Raw genomic sequence first — 18,286 nt, 5'->3', positions numbered from 1 at the left:
ATTTTAAATGAAGTTTGTAACTCAATAGGATGGCAACCATCAATGATCAAGCTTGGTACGTCGATGGTAGAGCCACTGATCTGAGCACACTTTCTCAAAAGACAGTGTGCAAAGGTAAAGAGAAGCTGGTTGTAGGTAATGGTCAACAATTTTAAACCATTATTCATGAATCAGTTTACTAAGACAATAATGTCATTGCTGAAATTTACAATAATCCATCGGTAATTTACAATAATGTCATTGTTTCCATTTTTTCTTTTGGTGCTATTGTATAATTATTTAATATTACAAGAATAATAAACATAAAAAATATAAATATGGCTTCTCTTGCCATCAACTGCCACGAACTGCAAGAAAACAAATGAAATAATAATTAAATTATTATTGCAAAAAGAAACACACATTTACGCACACACATAGAAATAAATAGTATTAAAAATTAAGAAAAAATAAATCATAACATATATTTAAGATTAACTTCTATTCATTCATATATATTTAATAGAATTAAAGAATTTAAAAAAATGAAGAGCATTATTTAAAAAAAAAAAGAAATATTAAATAAAAATTTTGCATAAAAAAGAAATCGAAGTGAAGGAAAAATTTAAATACCAATTGTCTTTTCAACTATAGTAATGTTTCAAAGAGAACTCTCCCTTGAACACTTTGAAAGAGAAAGAAGTGAAGAAAACTTTAGCAAATAAAACAATCAAATAACTTTGCTGAAAAAAAAAGTTTTTTCTAAATGGAAATAAATAATAGTAAGATAAAATCTCTCTATAATAATATTTATAAAGAAAGTCTTTTTTTTTTTTTCATCTTTGACATTACCAATTTTTAAAAGGAAAATAACTGGGAATGATCAAGTGAAGATGAAAAAGATTATTGAAAGCTTGAATGCACAATTTGCCTTGAAGAATTTGGGATCATTGAGCTATATCCTAGGTTTTAAAGCACATTGAACAAAGTCTGGAATCTATCTCTGAAGAAATATATGATTGATCCATTATACAAGGCTAACATGTTGAATGTTAAAAGCAACCCAACACCTATGTGCCAAGGAACAAAAATTCACCTTGCTGATAGTGATTTATTTGAACAGCCAACTCTATATTGGAGCATCATTGGAGCTTTGCAAGACCTAACTCTAACCAGGCTAGAGATATCATTTGTTGTAAACAAACTGAGTCAATATTTGCAGGCACCAAGAGTTAATCACTGGAAAGCTTGCAAATGCATCCTAAGATACTTAAATGACCCTCTTGACTACGGGCCTTTCTTCTCGCCAACAACAGAAGTGACACTAGAAGGGTATGTTGATGCAAATTGGGCTAGTTCCTTGGATGATAGAAAATCTACAATAGGTTATTCTATTTATCTTGGTGGAAACTTAGTTGCATGGAACTCCAGAAAATAAAAGGCAGTATCTCGCTTAAGCACTGAATCACAATATCATGCCCTTGCTTAAGCTACAATAGAACTTGTTTGGTTGCAATCTCTATTATCTAAATTGGGAATTGGCATAAATAGGTGCCCTACACTCTGGTGTGACAATACAAGATCTAAACAACTTACTTCTAACTCAATCTTCCACTCAAGAGCAAAACACATTGAGATTGATGTTCATTTTATCGGAGATAAGGTTATTGCTAAAGAACCGGAGATAAAATATGTGCCAACAAAAGATCAAACTGCTGATATCTTTACAAAGTCATTATCCATATCTCAATTCCACTTTCTTAAAGGCAAGCTTGCTATTGTTCAATCCCCACGGTCTCGCTTGAGGGAGCATCTCGAAAAGTTATCTGTATGTGGAAAATGACCTATCTTATCAAAATTAGTTACAGAGAGTCCCTCCAAACTCAAACTCTATTAGAGCTCTCTTATAGGACTCTTTCCCTCTTTGAGAAGCCACATTCTCATCCTTATCTATTGGTTATGACAGGCTTTCCCTTATTCTTATCTGTTATCATAAGTTCTATATATATTCTATAAAACCACTTAAGTAAAGTTAAAATAAACTAAGAATTGCAAAGTCTTTCGAAGCTCCAGAATCTCCTATTTCTCAACTATATGATATCCAAAAACCTTTTTAATGTAGTAGTAGAACGAACCAGATATAAATTCAATTATTATAAAGTCAAACAAATAAAATAAAACAAGAAGATAAGGCTTGATTGAGTCTTATTATTATGGGTTGTTTAGATTGGAAAAGTCCTAGATTTTTAGGAGTTTGAATTTAAAGTAACACCAGAAGATTAGGCTTGATTGAGTCCTATTATTCTAGGTTGTTTAGTTTGGATAAGTCCTAGTGTATTTAAATTTGATTTGAATTAGAGAGAATATCCAATGATATTTTGTACATTGGTTAGTTGCTAAATTCAGGGATTGCTTTGTTTATTTAAGTTCTTGATGTAAACCAATTTTTTTAATAAAGTATTATCTAGTTTCTCTTCCAAATTCAGCATGGTATCAAAGCTTTAGTGACTTTGCTTATAGAGAGCAGGTTACACATAAGCTTGGGAACATGAATAAAAAGCAATCTAAAGCTATTCGGAAGAATGACACTCCCTTTACCGGCCATTGGTGAGAAAAAACCACCAGCAATTTTAATTTTATAACTCTCAAAACAAGGTTGATAAGAGTGAAAGAAAGTTATATCAAAGGTCATGTGATTGGATTCGCCAAAGTCGATAATCCATGGGTTTGACTTTGAGAAAGCATTCAAGGCTCTAGAACATATACCTTTCCGGGCAATGGAACCTGATCCTATAGTGGAGGTACTCGAAGGATCACATGTGAGGAGTTTCTAAAGTAGCTCCATCTGTTCTCGGTTGAAAGGAGTTTTGTTGGCTGAGTTATTGGATTGTGGTGGTTCATCATTGGTAGCACGATAACCTCGAGGTCCATTTTCTTATGTTATGTTACTTTTCCAATTGGGTGGCTTCCCATGAATTTTCCAATAGGTTCTCAAGTGTTACCAACTCAATTACAATGATCACATCACGACCTATTGGATCATCTTCGTGAATCAAAGTGTTGAGAATTTGGTCCCTTGGTGGCCAAGGCTAATCCCTCCTTGCTTAGAAAGGACTATGACAAGGTGTGATCCTTCATCATGACCTTCTTTCGACTCTCTTCTTACTGAACTTCAAAACACACTTCTTGGAGTGATGGGTGTGGTTTGGTGCTATGAACCCTTTCTCAGACTTCATTGAGATTCTTGTTGAGTCCAACCACCAAGAATGTGAAGATCCTTTATTTTTCCACAATTTTCTAATATTTGAGGCTCTCACTAGTGCAATCTCATTCCAATTATTCAAACACGTTCAGTTTTTGCCAATATTGGGAGAGAATGTTGAAGTATTAGGTCACACTAAGGTCCCTTTGCCGTTTAGAAGTTGGCTTTTGATTTTGAACACTTTTGTTGCATTTTCGCTATTTGAAAACATCTCCTTGGTTGCATCCTAGATTTCTTTTGCTATCTTGTAGAATAGGAATGTCTAGCCTACTTCCGTCTCCATGGAATTAGTAAGTCAAGACAAAATCATATTGTTCTTGAAAAACCAAGTTTTATAAGATGCATCGTTCTTTGTCGGGGCTGTCTTCAAGCCTGTGATGTAATCGTCTTTGCCTCTCCCACATATATACATTATTACTAATTGAGACCATTGGAGATAATTCTTGCCATTTAATTTGCGGACAGTAATGTGGTGAACGGAATTCTCAAAACTACCATTACTACCAAAATTGACAATAGCAGAATCAGAGATCACCTCCAAAGATCTTATTCGATGTTCGCCAGCCATTGCAGTTTTCACCATATTTAAGTTCAGATCGTAGGCTCTGATACCAGAATTTAGGTAACACAACAACTGATACTAATCTGATTATATTAAATGATTTGGATGTTCCTATTGCATTTTGGAAAGGGGTTAGATTGTGTACCACACATCCCATTGCTGATTTTGTTTCCTTTGAAAGGTTATCTCCATAGTTTCGAGCATTTGCTGCTAATCTTTCTGAAGTTGATATACCCAAGGACGTTCATGAGGCATTACAACATCTAAATTGGAAGACAGCTGCGCACAATGAGATTAAAGCTCTTGGGAAAAATGGAACCTAGGAATTGACTGAATTGCCTTTGGGAAAATCTACTGTAGGATGCAAGTGAATTTTCAATGTGAAATATAAAGCTGATGGGAATATTGACAGATACAAGGCAAGATTGGTGGCTAAAGGATTTACGCAAACATATGGAATAGATTATTAGGAAACATTTGCTCCAGTTGCGAAACTTAACACTGTCCAAGTTCTACTCTCCATTGCAATCAACAATGATTGGCCTCTTCATCAATTAGACATAAAAAATGCATTTCTAAATGGTGATCTTAATGAAGAAGTCTACATGGATATTCCACCGGGATTCAAATACGCTGAAAAAACAATCAAGTATGCAGGTTAAAGAAATCTCTATATGACCTAAAACAATCACCTAAGGTCTGGTTTGAACGTTTTAATTCAATTGTTAAGAAAGTTGGGTACAATAAGGAACAATCAGACCAGATGATGTTTTTCAAACATTCATCAGATAGGAAGATCGTCATTCCTATCGTCTGTGTTGATAACATAATTCTTACAACTGATGATGAAGCAGAAATGATAAATTTGAAAAACACCCTCTCTCGAGAATTTGAAATCAAGGACTTGTGACCTCTTAGGTACTTCCTTGGCATTGAGGTGGCTCGAATTTCAAGTGAAATATCAGTCTCTCAATGGAAATATGTCCTTGATCTTCTGGAGGAAACTGGTATGGTTCGATTTAGACTAGTGGACACACCTATGGAGCAGAATGGCAAACTTAATGACGAAGAAGAAAGCCCTCTTGTTGACAAAGGTCAATACCAGAGACTTGTTGGGAAGTTGATCTATTTATCCCATACTAGGCTAGAGATAGCCTTTCCTGTTAGTGTGGTTATTCAGTTCATGCACACTCCCATTAAAGAACATCTTAGTGCAATTCACAAAATTCTTCGATACTTGAAAATGACACCTAGAAAGGGGTTATTTTTTTGGCAAAAGTACTAGAAAAGGAATCGAAGTATATCCTGACGCAAATTGAGCAGATTCCGTGAATGATAGAAGGTCCACCTCAAACTACTATAGCTATGTATGGGAATTTGGTCACTTAAAGAAGTAAAAAGCAGTCCATAGTGGCTCGGAGTAGTAGAGAAGCTAAGTTTTGGGCTATTGCACTTGGTGTATGTGAAGGACTATGGCTAAAATGTGTGATGAAGGAGTTGAAGATTTCAAACAAGTTACCGATGAAAATGTTTTGTTATAATCAAGCAATCATCAGCATCTCCCATAATCCGGTTCATCATGACAAAACCAAGCATGTGGAAATAGACCGACATTTCATTAAGGAGAAAGTTGATAATGGAGAGTTTTTACTGCAGTACATGCCTACAACTGCAAACATTCTTACAAAAGCTCTACCAAGATAACATTCCAATTCTCTTATAAGCAAACTGGAAATGATCAATATTTATTCCTCAGTTTTGAGGAGTGTTGAAACCATAAGTTTTTTAGGAGTATGAATTTAAAACAAAACCAGAAGATAAGGCTTGATTGAGTTCTATTATTCTGAGTTGTTTAGTTTGGATAAGTCCTAGATTTTTAGAAGCTTGAATTTAAAATAAAATCAGAAGATAAGGTTTGATTAAGTCCTGGGTTGTCTAGTTTGGATAAGTCTTAATGTGTTTAAATTTAATTTTATTTCTGGTTTGAATTAGAGAGAATATCGGATGATATTTTGTAGGTTGGTTAGTTGATAAATTCAGGGATTGCTTCCTTTATTTAAGCTATGGATGTAAACCAAATTTTTTTAATAAAGTATTACCTAGTTTCTCTTCCAAAAGCAATACACCTATTGCAAGTGGAGGCACCTACTCTACTGGATGTTGATTTTCTGCTGAATTTTTATTTCAGAATACTAATTTTCTATAGATTGTTTGTTGCGGGGGAACCCAATATATAGGCTTGGATTAATCTATCAACATTTGTTAAATATTACCTACTTGTTTTCTCATTATTAGCTTCATATAATTTGTTACTACTTTTATAATGATGATAATCAAACAAACATATTTTTAGATATATAGTTAATATGATTCCACATCCATTTATGATATACTTGTCGACTATTTTATGTTTACCTATTATTTTAATTTTTTTAGATGAAGATGTTGGATTAAAAGACCTCAAGTGGAGAGGTTTTGTAGTCACCTTAAAAAGACAATAAGCATGTCTATTCAAGGCTCTGGCTAATCAATGTGTCAACTATTGCTAGAACAATTTTTTTTTTTTCTAGTCCATCTTTTGCTTAGTATTTTCTACTATTTACAATTGATATAGTGGCTTTAGTTGTATTCAAGGGGTTTTTTTTTTTTTAATTTTTATTTTTATTTATTTTTTAAAAAGTTATGTTTGATTTCTAGAAAGCATTGAGAAAAGGAAAAGAAATATTGAAAAAAAATTATCCTTTTTATGTTTGGATTCTATAAAAAGAGATAAGGTTGCAATTTGACCAAATTGGGTGAATTGGTCAGAACAAAAAGCCTATAATGGAATCTGCAAGTTATGTTTGATTCCCAGAATGTTTGAGGGAAAGAAAATAGATAACAAAATATAATGAAAGAGTTTAGGAAAATTTATAATAATTTTTTTTTTTCTCGTTTGATTATTCATGTTTAGTTAAAAAAAAAAAATTAAATTCTGAAGTATCTCATCATGGTTCTAGCTTTGGTTAGATGTAAAATATATCGAATATCAATAAATGAGAACACTTACATTTTCATTTTCTTTGAGGCAGTTGTGGCCACAAATGCAAGGGCCTTCATGAAGCCACCAGAACCTGTCACTCATAGACAAACAGCCAACAAAACAAACCAAATATTAGACAGTGAATTTGAAGGGCACATGGAGTTGGAAATTAGTATTCCCCCACCCTGTTTTTAAGTATGCAAATGAGTAAGAATACCCATCTTAAGTGTTAGAAATTGGAATCTAATGTCCATATGAGAATACCTAATCCAAACCTTAGGGGAGTCGGATAAATGAGTTATACATTCAGTGATATATATGGATACACAAACATCCCAATAGATGGCAGTATATCACCGCTAGTGCAAGTGTGCATATACCTTTTCCAGCAAAAGAGTAAATGTTTTTTTAACAAAAACCAGCAACATGTGCACATGCTTTTTTCGATTCAACCTGAAAATCTGTGTATCCTACTGAATCATTTATGTCAAAGAATAGATCCAAAATGCAATGAATTAGGCAATGTACATACCAGTTATAAATAAAGTGAATAAAATGGAGATCACATCTATCTATGGAAAGGAAAAAAAGACATGAAAAACAACCTAACCTGACTGTTGAGAAGGCTTTCTTTCTTGCCTCTCAGCTTCACCTGACTGTTGAGAAGGCTTTCTCTCTTGCCTCTCAGCTTCACCTGACTGTTGAGAAGGCTTTCTTTCTTGCCTCTCAGCAAGAAGCTGATTCTCAATTTCTTCTATCTGAGTCACCAAATCTGCATCACTTTTAATGGGGACAAATACATTATGCCACTGAGCAAGTCCAAAATATGAACTCCTCTTCAATGTACTCCACCAGTCTGCCTCTCCTATGATCACCTTTATACCATGACAACAGACTTCCATATCAGACAGAGTTTCAAGGCGTGGACAGTTATAGAAGCTCATCCATTCTAATTTTGGTGCAATGCGTAAACCACTTGAAATGTTGACCAATTTAGGCACGTAATGAAGTGATATCTTCCTCAAATTAGGGAGATATGTTCTCAAAGGGAATGGTCTATGTTCAGCAGGATCTTCAAGGGTCACTATGCTGTTGATTTCAGGGCACCATTCAGCCACAAGCTCCTCTAAGCTGTTGAGATTTTCAAGCAAACCCAAAGTAAAAATGGTAGTCAGCTGTGGGCATTCATGCAATGCCAAGGACTTTAGACTAGATAGGCAACCCCTCCAAACTGGTCCCTTCCAGATGCTCACTAAATTCTTCATATAATGAAGCCTTAAGAATTGTAGAGATCCAAGTATATTTTCTCCATAAACATCTCCATCATCTTCTCGTTGTTTACAATTTTCTGCTCCATCCACAATGGTTTCAATCTTGTAACATTCCCCCAATACACAAAATTCCAGCTTCTTCATATTTCCAATCCCAAATTCAGATAGCTTGGTGAGAGTTAAATGGCGATCCAGGAACAAAGCGGTGCAATGCTGGAGTACCTCCTTGATTTGACTTGGAATGCCTTCACCATTCACATACTTCAGGCTCCTTGCCTGGAGTTCAAATTTAATTGCAAGTTCATTGGGTAGTCGAGATATAATGCGGCTGTGATGACTGCCAACAACAAATCTAAAGTGGACTAATGATGTGTATACCGACGAAGTTCCATTCTCATAAAGTGATCAAGCGGTGCAACTTGTGGCAAATAAATTTTTAGAGCCTCCAACTGTTTTAAGCTGCACACTTCCTTTACAATATCTTCCATGGTCGCATTCCATTGTTCATCATCAGGGTTCACATCTATCCTTAACTCTTGCAATTGAAACAATTGTTGTATCACATTCCGAGGAATCAGTGTGGATGACTGATTTTTTCTGTATCCATGAAATGACACGTTCAAGCATTTCAACTTTGTCAGCCTTTCAACATCTATGGGTAGGTTTATAATTTTAGTGCCTTCAAGATTGAGCACCTCAAGATTCCGAGTTTTCCAACTTCAGGTGGCAGCTCCATTAAAAGTTCACAGCCTCTTAAAAAGAAAATTCGAAGTTCGAATAACTTAAAGAGAGATTGTGGTAAAGATCTGATTCTAGTGTAGGACAAGTCTAGAATTTGGAGGACAGGCAAGCCTTCAAAGAATATCGGAGGAATAGCTCTTAAATGGTGATTGGACTGCAAAAACAACACTTTGAGTTGTGAGCCATGAGGACTCGTTGGTAGCTCTGAAAGTTTATTATTCATCAAATGCATCTCACTGGCCTTTTCCCATGCCTCATCTTTTGGTGGTTCAGTTAGTCCCCATCCACCCAGCCTAAGAAAGGGTGAACATGATTCAAATCTTAAGAAGTTTAATAACTCCTCATGAATTTCCCTTCGCATTCGGACAAAATTAGAATTTCCATACTGAAAACTCTCTAACAAGAAGGCATTGACAAGATCCCCCACAATCTGTTCACCTTTATCAAATGTTCCTACCAAGCCGCTTGTGATCCACTCTTCAATCAAATGCACTTTATCCATCTGTCCCCAATTCTCCATGTCTACACAGTATTGTAAATACTTGTTTGTCGAACCTGAACGGCCCCACATGAATGCCAATGCATTAAATAAGACTCTATCTTTTGTCTGAGATCTGTGCTGCAATCCTAGTGTATAAGATGCATATTCCCAGATCAAAACATCATTCACGTCTTTCAAAGCTCTTGCCATTATAACAACAGCAAGTAAATGGCCACAACACTTTTCAACCACATTTATGGCGAGGCGTTGGATCCCTGAAGAGTGCACAACTTCCCCAACATTCACACAGAACAATTCCCATGATAACAGATGATTCTCCATCCTGATCTCTACACCCACTGCTGTTACGTCATTAACATGCTGAGAATTAGTTGTATAAACTATTTTTTGAATTTTCTTTGAGTTCCACCAGTTGGTCCCCATGTCATAAAGATTTACCCTTTCACCAACCTCATGAAGAAGGATGAAGAAGTTTGTGCCTTTCAGTGTTTCATCTAATTTCCGTTCTCCTGATGTGGAGGGAAACAACTCCCGTTCAATTGAAAATCTAATCTCTTCAATGGTGGAACATCTTGAGACCTCAACATCAATGACATGATCAAATATACAACATTCCTGTAGTTTGCCCCACAATTCTGAAATAACTGTTTCTCCATGGCTTCCTGAAATCCCAATCTTCCGAATTTTAGGGTATTCTATATGTTGTAAAATTTCACGAATAGCAAAGTCTACTGCCAAATCATACATTCTTTTTGGCGTAGGCATTATTTGGCCATGCCTTTCTACATCAATCCCGCTAAAGCTCTTCGCAATCACAACTTGGGGAAATAAAGGTTCAATTTCATCCATGTAACGAGTCATCAGTGTACTGATTCGATTCTCTAACTTAAAAGCATCGATCTCTTTCTTTTTTGAAGGTGCTTCCATTTCTCTCACCACATCATTGATCTTCAAAATGTCCTGAACCCACTTATATTGATTCCGCTTGTAGCTTTCTCCGTTCACCAAGCTCATAGGAGGATAAGATATAATAAGGCACACAATATCCTTCATCCTGTTCAATATCTCAACACTCTGCTTGATTCTTTCGTGGACAGTCCTGTCATCTTCTAACAGTGTGGAAGGCCCAGTTATATTGATTTTGCTTCTGCAGAAATGGAAGGAAAAAACATTAGATTGAGTTCAACTAGAAAGCAATTTCAGATGACTATTTGTAGTTAACCTCTTATGAGTTGTGACAAGCATGCACGGTATGTACAAATACAAGATTGTTTGAGAAAAATCTCGAGCAAAACATAGTGGTAAAAGAATATAGAAACCATTTGCAGATAAAATGATACCCTTAAGTGATTTTTAGAAGAATTGCTTTCAAAAATTGACTTTCTCATACGACTCCAAGATGAATTCTTAAACCAATGTTTGCTTAGTGTAGGGTGCCTTGGTGAGAAGGACCTCAAATCCTAGAGTATACTAAAAAGATGTGGGGCCATTTATTTTTTAACAGAAAATTTCTTTATATTTTTGTTTCCAAAAGCTTGCTTTTGAGAAGAGAAAGTCTGGTTTATTTTGAGTGATGTATCATAATAAATATTAGGAAGTGGTGGTTGATTATATTTATTCGAGTTTCGAAAAGGAATTAAGTGTTTAGGAAGCCTCACGGTTCATTGGTTTTCTCACAGGTTACAAGTTGTTGGGTCACTCACAAAATATATGAAAATTGTTGTGTTAGTGGAAGCTTTAATGCAAATAATATTAGTTCAAGAACACAAAGATAAAAATAATTGACATAAAGAAATACAAGGTTTTAATATAGTTCGAACAATCATGCCTATATCCACGGATGATAGAACAAGATACAAATGTTGGGTTCCCAAAATATCTCATATTTCCTCACTCCTTGTATCAATATCCTAAACCACAAGTCCCTCACTCCATTGAGTGTCATCTATTCTTTTTCACATCTCTATCCTCCTCCAATAGTTTTTACAAGCTCATCTCCATTTCATGATTTTTCTCCTTATGACTTGAGATATTTATAGAGATATTCCTAATAACTTTCCTTATTATATAAGAAAATATAATATTTAAATAAGAAAAAAAATGGGTTTTGACTCACTAATGTGTAAAAATATAGAAAAAAAAGCTTCAACTTTTATAAATGAGTTTTATATTCATTTATTTAAAAATATTTTAAAATATATGCACTCTTTCATATCTTAAATAATTATTTCCTAAAATGACCCTATTACTTGTGATGTTAATAACACCAATCAACAATTTTTTTTATAGTAAGAATCGATTTGACATTAATAAAATAAGAAATTTTATAAATTAAAAATACAATTAAAATTTAAAAAAAAAACTTTAAAGCTAAAAATATAAAAAGAAAATATTATGCTTCTTTAAATTTTTTGGTTTTTAATTGTATTTAATTATTATGTATTTTAATTTTAATTGCATTTTTTGTTTTAAAATTTCTTATTTTATTGTTGATATCAACTAACAAAATTTTTATTCAATTTTATTAAAAAAAATATGAGAAGACGAGGGGATTTATATAATATAGGACATAAAATCATTATTAACTATGGGATTAGAAAGATTAGAAAGATTTTATTTATTGCTTGAGGATGTTGGAGAATTTTCCACAATGATTTGTATCTCATATTATATAATAAAAAATTTATAATATGTTTCATTATAAAACATTTTTATCAAATTAAAATGATAAATGAATTTTGGATAATTTTATTTAATATTATAAAGTAAAAGGATATTTCAAGGAATAATTATTTAACTTGTGAAAAAGTACATGCATTTTAAAATATTTTTAAATGGATGAAAATAAAATTGATTTATAAAAGTTGAGGTTTTTTTTTATATTTTTTTAAATCTCAAAACCTATTTTTTCCTAAATAATATATCAACTTAAAAAATATACTATACAATATTTTATACGAAAAGGAATCTATACTAATTAGGAATTATCTATACTAATTAGGAATTTGGGACACTTTCCAACCATCAACACACTTTGGATCAAATTCCGTTAAGTCAATCTATCATCTTTTTATGACAAACACTTTTTTGTTTATGTCACATCCATAAGAGAACAATCGAATCCACCTTCAACTAAAATTCTTTTTGTCGTCATCTTCTGTACTCTATTCTCTTTGCCTTCTCCAGAAATCTTCAACCCAAAACTCTTATACCAATTTATTATGTCAACAAAAGTTTTAATGCAAACAATGTTAGTTCAAGAACACAAAGATAAAAGCAACATTCCACACAAAGGAACACGAGGTTTTAACGTGGTTCGGCTAACCATACCTACATTCATGGATAAGGAAGAATTATTCTACTATACCATAAAGAATATTATAAATGATAGAACCATTCTACTACATCATAGAGAACATTACAAAGGACAGAACCAGATACAACTCTTGAGTTCCGAAACATCTTATATTTCCTCACTTCTTGTATTAATATCCTGAACCATAAGTCTCTCATTCCATTGGGTGTCTCTTATTCTTTTTCACATCTCTGTCCACCTCCCTCGCTCCATTGAGTGTTTCTTATTCTTCCTCATATCTCTATCCACCTTATATAGTCTTTACAAGCTCATCTCCATCTCATAATTTTTTCCCTCATGACCTAGAATATTTATGGAGACATTCCTAATAACTTTCTTTATTTTATAAGGAAATTTAATATTGTAATAATATATCAACTTGAAAAATATTCTATATAATATTTTTTACAAAAAGAAATCAATATTAATTAGGAATTTGAGACACTTTTTTTAAAAAAAAATCAATGTAATGGTGTGAGTATTTATCCAAAGAAGCTAGTGTTATTTTTACAATGCATGGGATCGAATGGAGACTAAGTGTGTTTGGGAGTGTGTCTATTTGAACTCTTTTTAGTCAAATTACTTTTACCAAAAATGTTTTTAAGATAATTACTTATCAAGTGTTTATTTAAAAAACACTGTAAGTGATTTTTTAACTTTTAAAATTTTTCCAAACAACAGATTTTTTTGCCAAAAATACTTTTTATGCTAGAAGTATTCTAAAAAAGACAAGGAATAAAATATTAATGAAAAGATGAGGAAAATATTATAAGATTTTAGTTTCCACGTATGAATACTTTTTAACAATTTAATTTTCTTTTCCTCATATTTTCCATGGACAACCAAATAAAAAAACATTATTTGATTAAAATGGATGAAATTATCCACACTTTGTAAAACTAACCCTTCACCTATTTTTCAACCTAAAAAATGTTCATTTTGGACAAAAATACCCTCATTTTTTTCTTACAAAAATAACCTTTTTTTAAAACACACATGTAAATAATAGAAGTGTTGAAGGGCATTTATATCAAAATTGGGTTACAATTTAAGTTAAAAAAAATGGGAGAAGTTAGTTTTATAAAATTGGGATCTTTTCTCCCTATTCTCTTTCAATCTTTTTCCGACTATCAAACATAGCCCAATGATTCTATATTTTGTCAATACTCTTATTCACGTTTTCTTAATAGTTTTGTTATTACTAAATGCCACCTTGCTTCAAAATTTATGATTTTATATATGTTTACATCTATATGAGTTCCCTTTCAAAGAAAAGCTGTTTAAATGTCGACATATTTTAATATAAGAGTCATTTGGTCTTGATGGTTTGCATCTCAAGTACAATCAAGTATAACTACAAAATATTTTATTTCCTTCATTAATTTTTTATAATTATATTTTTAACTTTGAAATAATGATTATGAATTTCACGATGTCAAAATATTTGCAACAAAAAGACACCAACGTCCCTTGATCAGGCATAGGCATGGGCTGTGAACAGAGTACAGGGCTACTTGTGTTGGAACACAGGTTTCAGCATTGGGTAGAAGTGGATATTGAACATGTAGTTTGATATGCTTTAGTGGTTGGGACAAATGTGCATGTTAATGAATAGCATGCACAGAACACCTCTTGACTTCCATCACTCAGACCTCTCTTCCCACACTGCTAAGTGGTTATCATCCAAATAAAGCTTATACCTACCCTTACAATCCTAAAAGCTAATTCACTCCAAGACACAAACTTTATGAAAGGGAACAGTGTCAAATACCTCTCTAGTCCATGTTTCAGATCATCTTTCAGAGCCTTCAACTTTCTAGCAAAGGACAAAACTGGAGAGACCTGTAAACTGAGAGCCTCCAAACTCATGCACTGTATGCACTCGAAGCCTACTGTTCTCCAACCTGAAAGAACATCTCCATCTCCAAATCCTAGCCCCACCACAGTAAAAAGAAATGATCAGAAAGTGGTCTAAGAAAAATGCACTAGGACACATTTGGAAACGTTCCTCCCAATCAACCGAATGGAAAAAGTAATCTAAGGAAATAACAGATGCATCTCAGCCACAAGACCAATTAAAAAGCCTCATCCACTGTAGGAATACTTAAAGCTAAACTCCTACATAATCAAAGAAAAACCCCTCATTGGTGAAGAAATCCTCTGAGAATTACGATTGTAAAAAAGGAACCAGACCACATTACATGTCTGTTGTGTTTATCACTGCTTTAGTTATATCAAACCTTGAGTGAGAATAGCATCTTTTTTCAAATGTGAGGGGAGGTCACTATAATTCTAACAACAAACCTCAAGGCAAGTTAGTGTTATTTTCCCTAAATAGGATTGCAATGAAATATGAAAGGCACAAGGTGCAGAAGACTCCTAGTGCCTAAACTGCAAAGGACAACACCCAAGGAGCACCAAAGAAAAATGAGGCACAACCTAAGTTGCAGGTGTAAATATATAAAATATTGTAAATTTGGACATGCAAACATTTGTTATGCACTCATATATCATCAAATATGACCAAAAATTCCATTCCGGGCAATAAAAAAAATGAAGATTTCAAGCATTTAAAGGAAGCATCCAACCAAAAACAATGTAATAATATACAATTTCAATATACAATCAGAAATTTCATGAATAAAGTGAAAAAAACACCAAAAACAATAGAACTAATTCTGCATTGTTACTGTTTGGGTGCTCAGAAACTCAGAAACTAGAGAAAAACATAAGCACCTTTTTGGTGCACATGAAATGTAGAACCCACTCATGGTAAATTTTCAGGGAAAGAAATAGCCTGTTGCTTTCCTTTCCAAGATGGAAAGGCTGATCGTTAGATGTATCTCTTTCAAATCTAATGTATAGGCTGGCTCGCAGCCATGAACCCCTTTCCTTGAACCTATGGTAGAGGGTGTCAACCCACATCTCAACTGCCTAGGGGGACATCATCTTTCCTTGGCCAATTTCTCGAGCTATAAGAGTGACCTTATCTCCTTAGATCATCACCAAAAGTTTCCACTAGGTACAAGTTCTCGATGTTGTCATGCCTTTACAAGTCAAAGAAAGGTGTAAGGGTCCTATTTAACAATACGAACACAATGGTTACGTGATAGGATTAACCTCCCATCACCAAGTTCCTAGGAGTTGGATGGATTTAAGGGTCTTAGTTTGATGAATGGAATTCAAGGCTTGCTAAGACAGGAATAAAATAAACCCCTGTCAAAATCATCTTGACCATTAGAAGGAAAGAAAAATTCACCAATGTAGAAAGGACCCATGTTGGTGCTAATGAACCGACTAACGAATCCAACACATCATTAATGAACACCTTGCTCTACGAATGCACACTTAACAAAAAGGTTGATCATCGATCACCAAAGATTGCTCTTCATAGAACTTACTCACCATCTAGACTGTTCAAGATTCTTTTCGAATCTCGACCTTTGCCCCCTGATGAATGGCATATTCTCCAACCCCATTCTCCTCTCTCAAACTACATCAATCTCCCCTCAAACAAAAACCCTTCACCCTCCACTCAGTGGACATCCTCTCCTATTAATAACAAACACTACATTGGCAATCATCTTTTTACGTGCATTGCTCCTCCAACACTAACTAATATTAGTAAACATGGAAAAAAAAGATGCATGACATTTAGTGCTAGTAAAGAGGAAAAAAAAGAATATGATACTACTAAAGCAAAGCCAGTAAGTTACTGATGTGGGCACTCCATTCCTAGAACCAGACTCAGGACATGAGAAGAAAGACAAAATTACCCTTGATACCAAAAAAATGAACAACAAATAGAGGGTCAAACCTGTTCTACACTATGAGAATTGTCCCCTCCATCAGAAACATGGGGTGCCCAGATTATTAACCCTAATCCTCTAGAGCTTAAAATCATAATTTCCTTTTAAAAAGAACTCACTTGTAGTCGCAGACCATAAGCAGACCTCCATCTTTGCAGACAAAGCAGTAGTCTTCTGCAATCTCTTCTTTCTTTATCTTACTCCTCCTCATCCTTTAAGCTTTAATCGTCACAACCAAACGCAACCCTAGGTCTTAAACCCACGAAGAAAACCCTACCAAAACGAGAAAAACACTGTAAAACTACCTCTATTGCTTCATTTCAGAAATTATCAAAGACCCATTTCTAGAAAAAGGCAAAAACATACCTCCAAACTCTGAAATTCAACAAAGGGCATTGACAGCGATCCCAAGAGACCCACTTCAGAAAAATGGAAAAAGAACGCCCTCAAAGCTTTAGACAAGCAAGAACTCAACTACTGCAACAGAAAAGATTAAAGTAACAGGTTTTTTTTTTTGTTTGGTTTCAGAGAAAAAACTCAGTAAAGTGAGAATGCGAGTGGGACAGATGTTGAAGATGGGTAGAAAAAATTTCTCGGAATTTTCCATAAATAAGAAAGGAATCGGATTATTATGGAAGAGATCCATCTCATAAAGTGCTCTTTATTAAGCCTTCTAATTTCTAAGAGTTTCTGCCTTCTAATTTCTAAGAGTTTCTTTCTTCAGCAAATCTATAAAAAAGAATAAAAAAATAAATAATAAATATATTTTCATGCCTTTTAAAAAATATTATAAATAAATAATTTTGATCCATGGGGGTTAATTATTCTTTAGAAGTATTTTTTTCTTTAGAAAATAAAAAATAAATAAAAATATTAAATTTGATTTTTAAGAAAGTAGTATAAATAAATAAATAAAAAGTTACTTAATTGTTTGTAATTTTTTATTATTTTTTAATTAAAATTGTTTTTTAAGATATTGTTTTATAAAGTGATAAGCATTTTTAAATAAAAATTTTGTTTCAAATTTATGATAGTAAATCTTTTTTTTTTTTCAAAATTAAAAAAATTAAATAATATCCAAACTTTTTGTAAGTTTTCAAGTTGTAGAGTGGATTTAAAAAAAAAAAGAGAATATAAAGTAAAAGAGAATTTGTACTTTTAAAATAAATAGTATAAATATTGTGTATTGTGTATCACTTTAAATTGGAAGGAATTTAAGGATTAAAATAAAATGAACATTTTTATGTCAAAAATCTTTAAAAATTCTACTTTCCTTATTGGAAGAGCGAGGTTTTTGGGTATGGAAAATTTTCAATTTGATAAAAAAAATCCTATCGGCCGTCTCCGACACAATATACCCCGAAAATTTTTATCGATTTTTTAAATTTCCCGCCCGCAATACAAAATCTGTCCGACAGTCAGACGGAAATTTCGGTAAATTTTCCGATATTTCGGTATTTTTACTGATTTTTCGGGAAATTTCCCGACCAGTCCAGCCCGCGCAGGATACAAAATCTGTCCCTTTTAAAAAAAAAAAACATAAGATGTTATTTGGTAATCTGATCATGATTTGCAGGCAAAGGTTGTGTTTTTCAGCCTGGCTCAAAAATCGTGGATTTAGGGTTCGTGAAATTTAAATCCAATGGCACAACAGCAAAGAGACCCCTAGAACATATCCAGAAAACACAGGGAGCCAAAAAAAAGCAATTTTTTTGGTTTTTCAGGGGTTTTGCATGGATTTTCTCGGAAATCAAACGAGGATGAATTTTCCCGGAAATCGAAT

General features: G+C 33.5%; 1 protein-coding gene and 1 long non-coding RNA gene across 3 annotated transcripts in view; both read right to left on the bottom strand.

Annotated features, from left to right (window-relative positions):
- LOC117926978 (disease resistance protein At4g27190-like) overlaps positions 1-18,286 on the bottom strand; it is a 67,695-nt gene that overhangs the window by 3,838 nt on the left and 45,571 nt on the right. The gene's annotated exons all lie outside the window — the stretch shown is intronic.
- Positions 14,551-17,090, bottom strand: LOC117926980. The gene is made up of 3 exons (XR_004653256.1): positions 16,870-17,090; positions 16,623-16,755; positions 14,551-14,625 (listed from the first exon to the last, which is right to left on the bottom strand). It is a non-coding gene; the product is annotated as an uncharacterized LOC117926980 (long non-coding RNA).

The sequence above is a fragment of the Vitis riparia genome, chromosome 12, assembly GCF_004353265.1.
Source record: "Vitis riparia cultivar Riparia Gloire de Montpellier isolate 1030 chromosome 12, EGFV_Vit.rip_1.0, whole genome shotgun sequence".
NCBI classification, from domain to species: Eukaryota; Viridiplantae; Streptophyta; class Magnoliopsida; order Vitales; family Vitaceae; genus Vitis; species Vitis riparia.
Note: the sequence above shows the minus strand (reverse complement) of the source record. Positions and strands in the feature narration are given on the sequence as shown.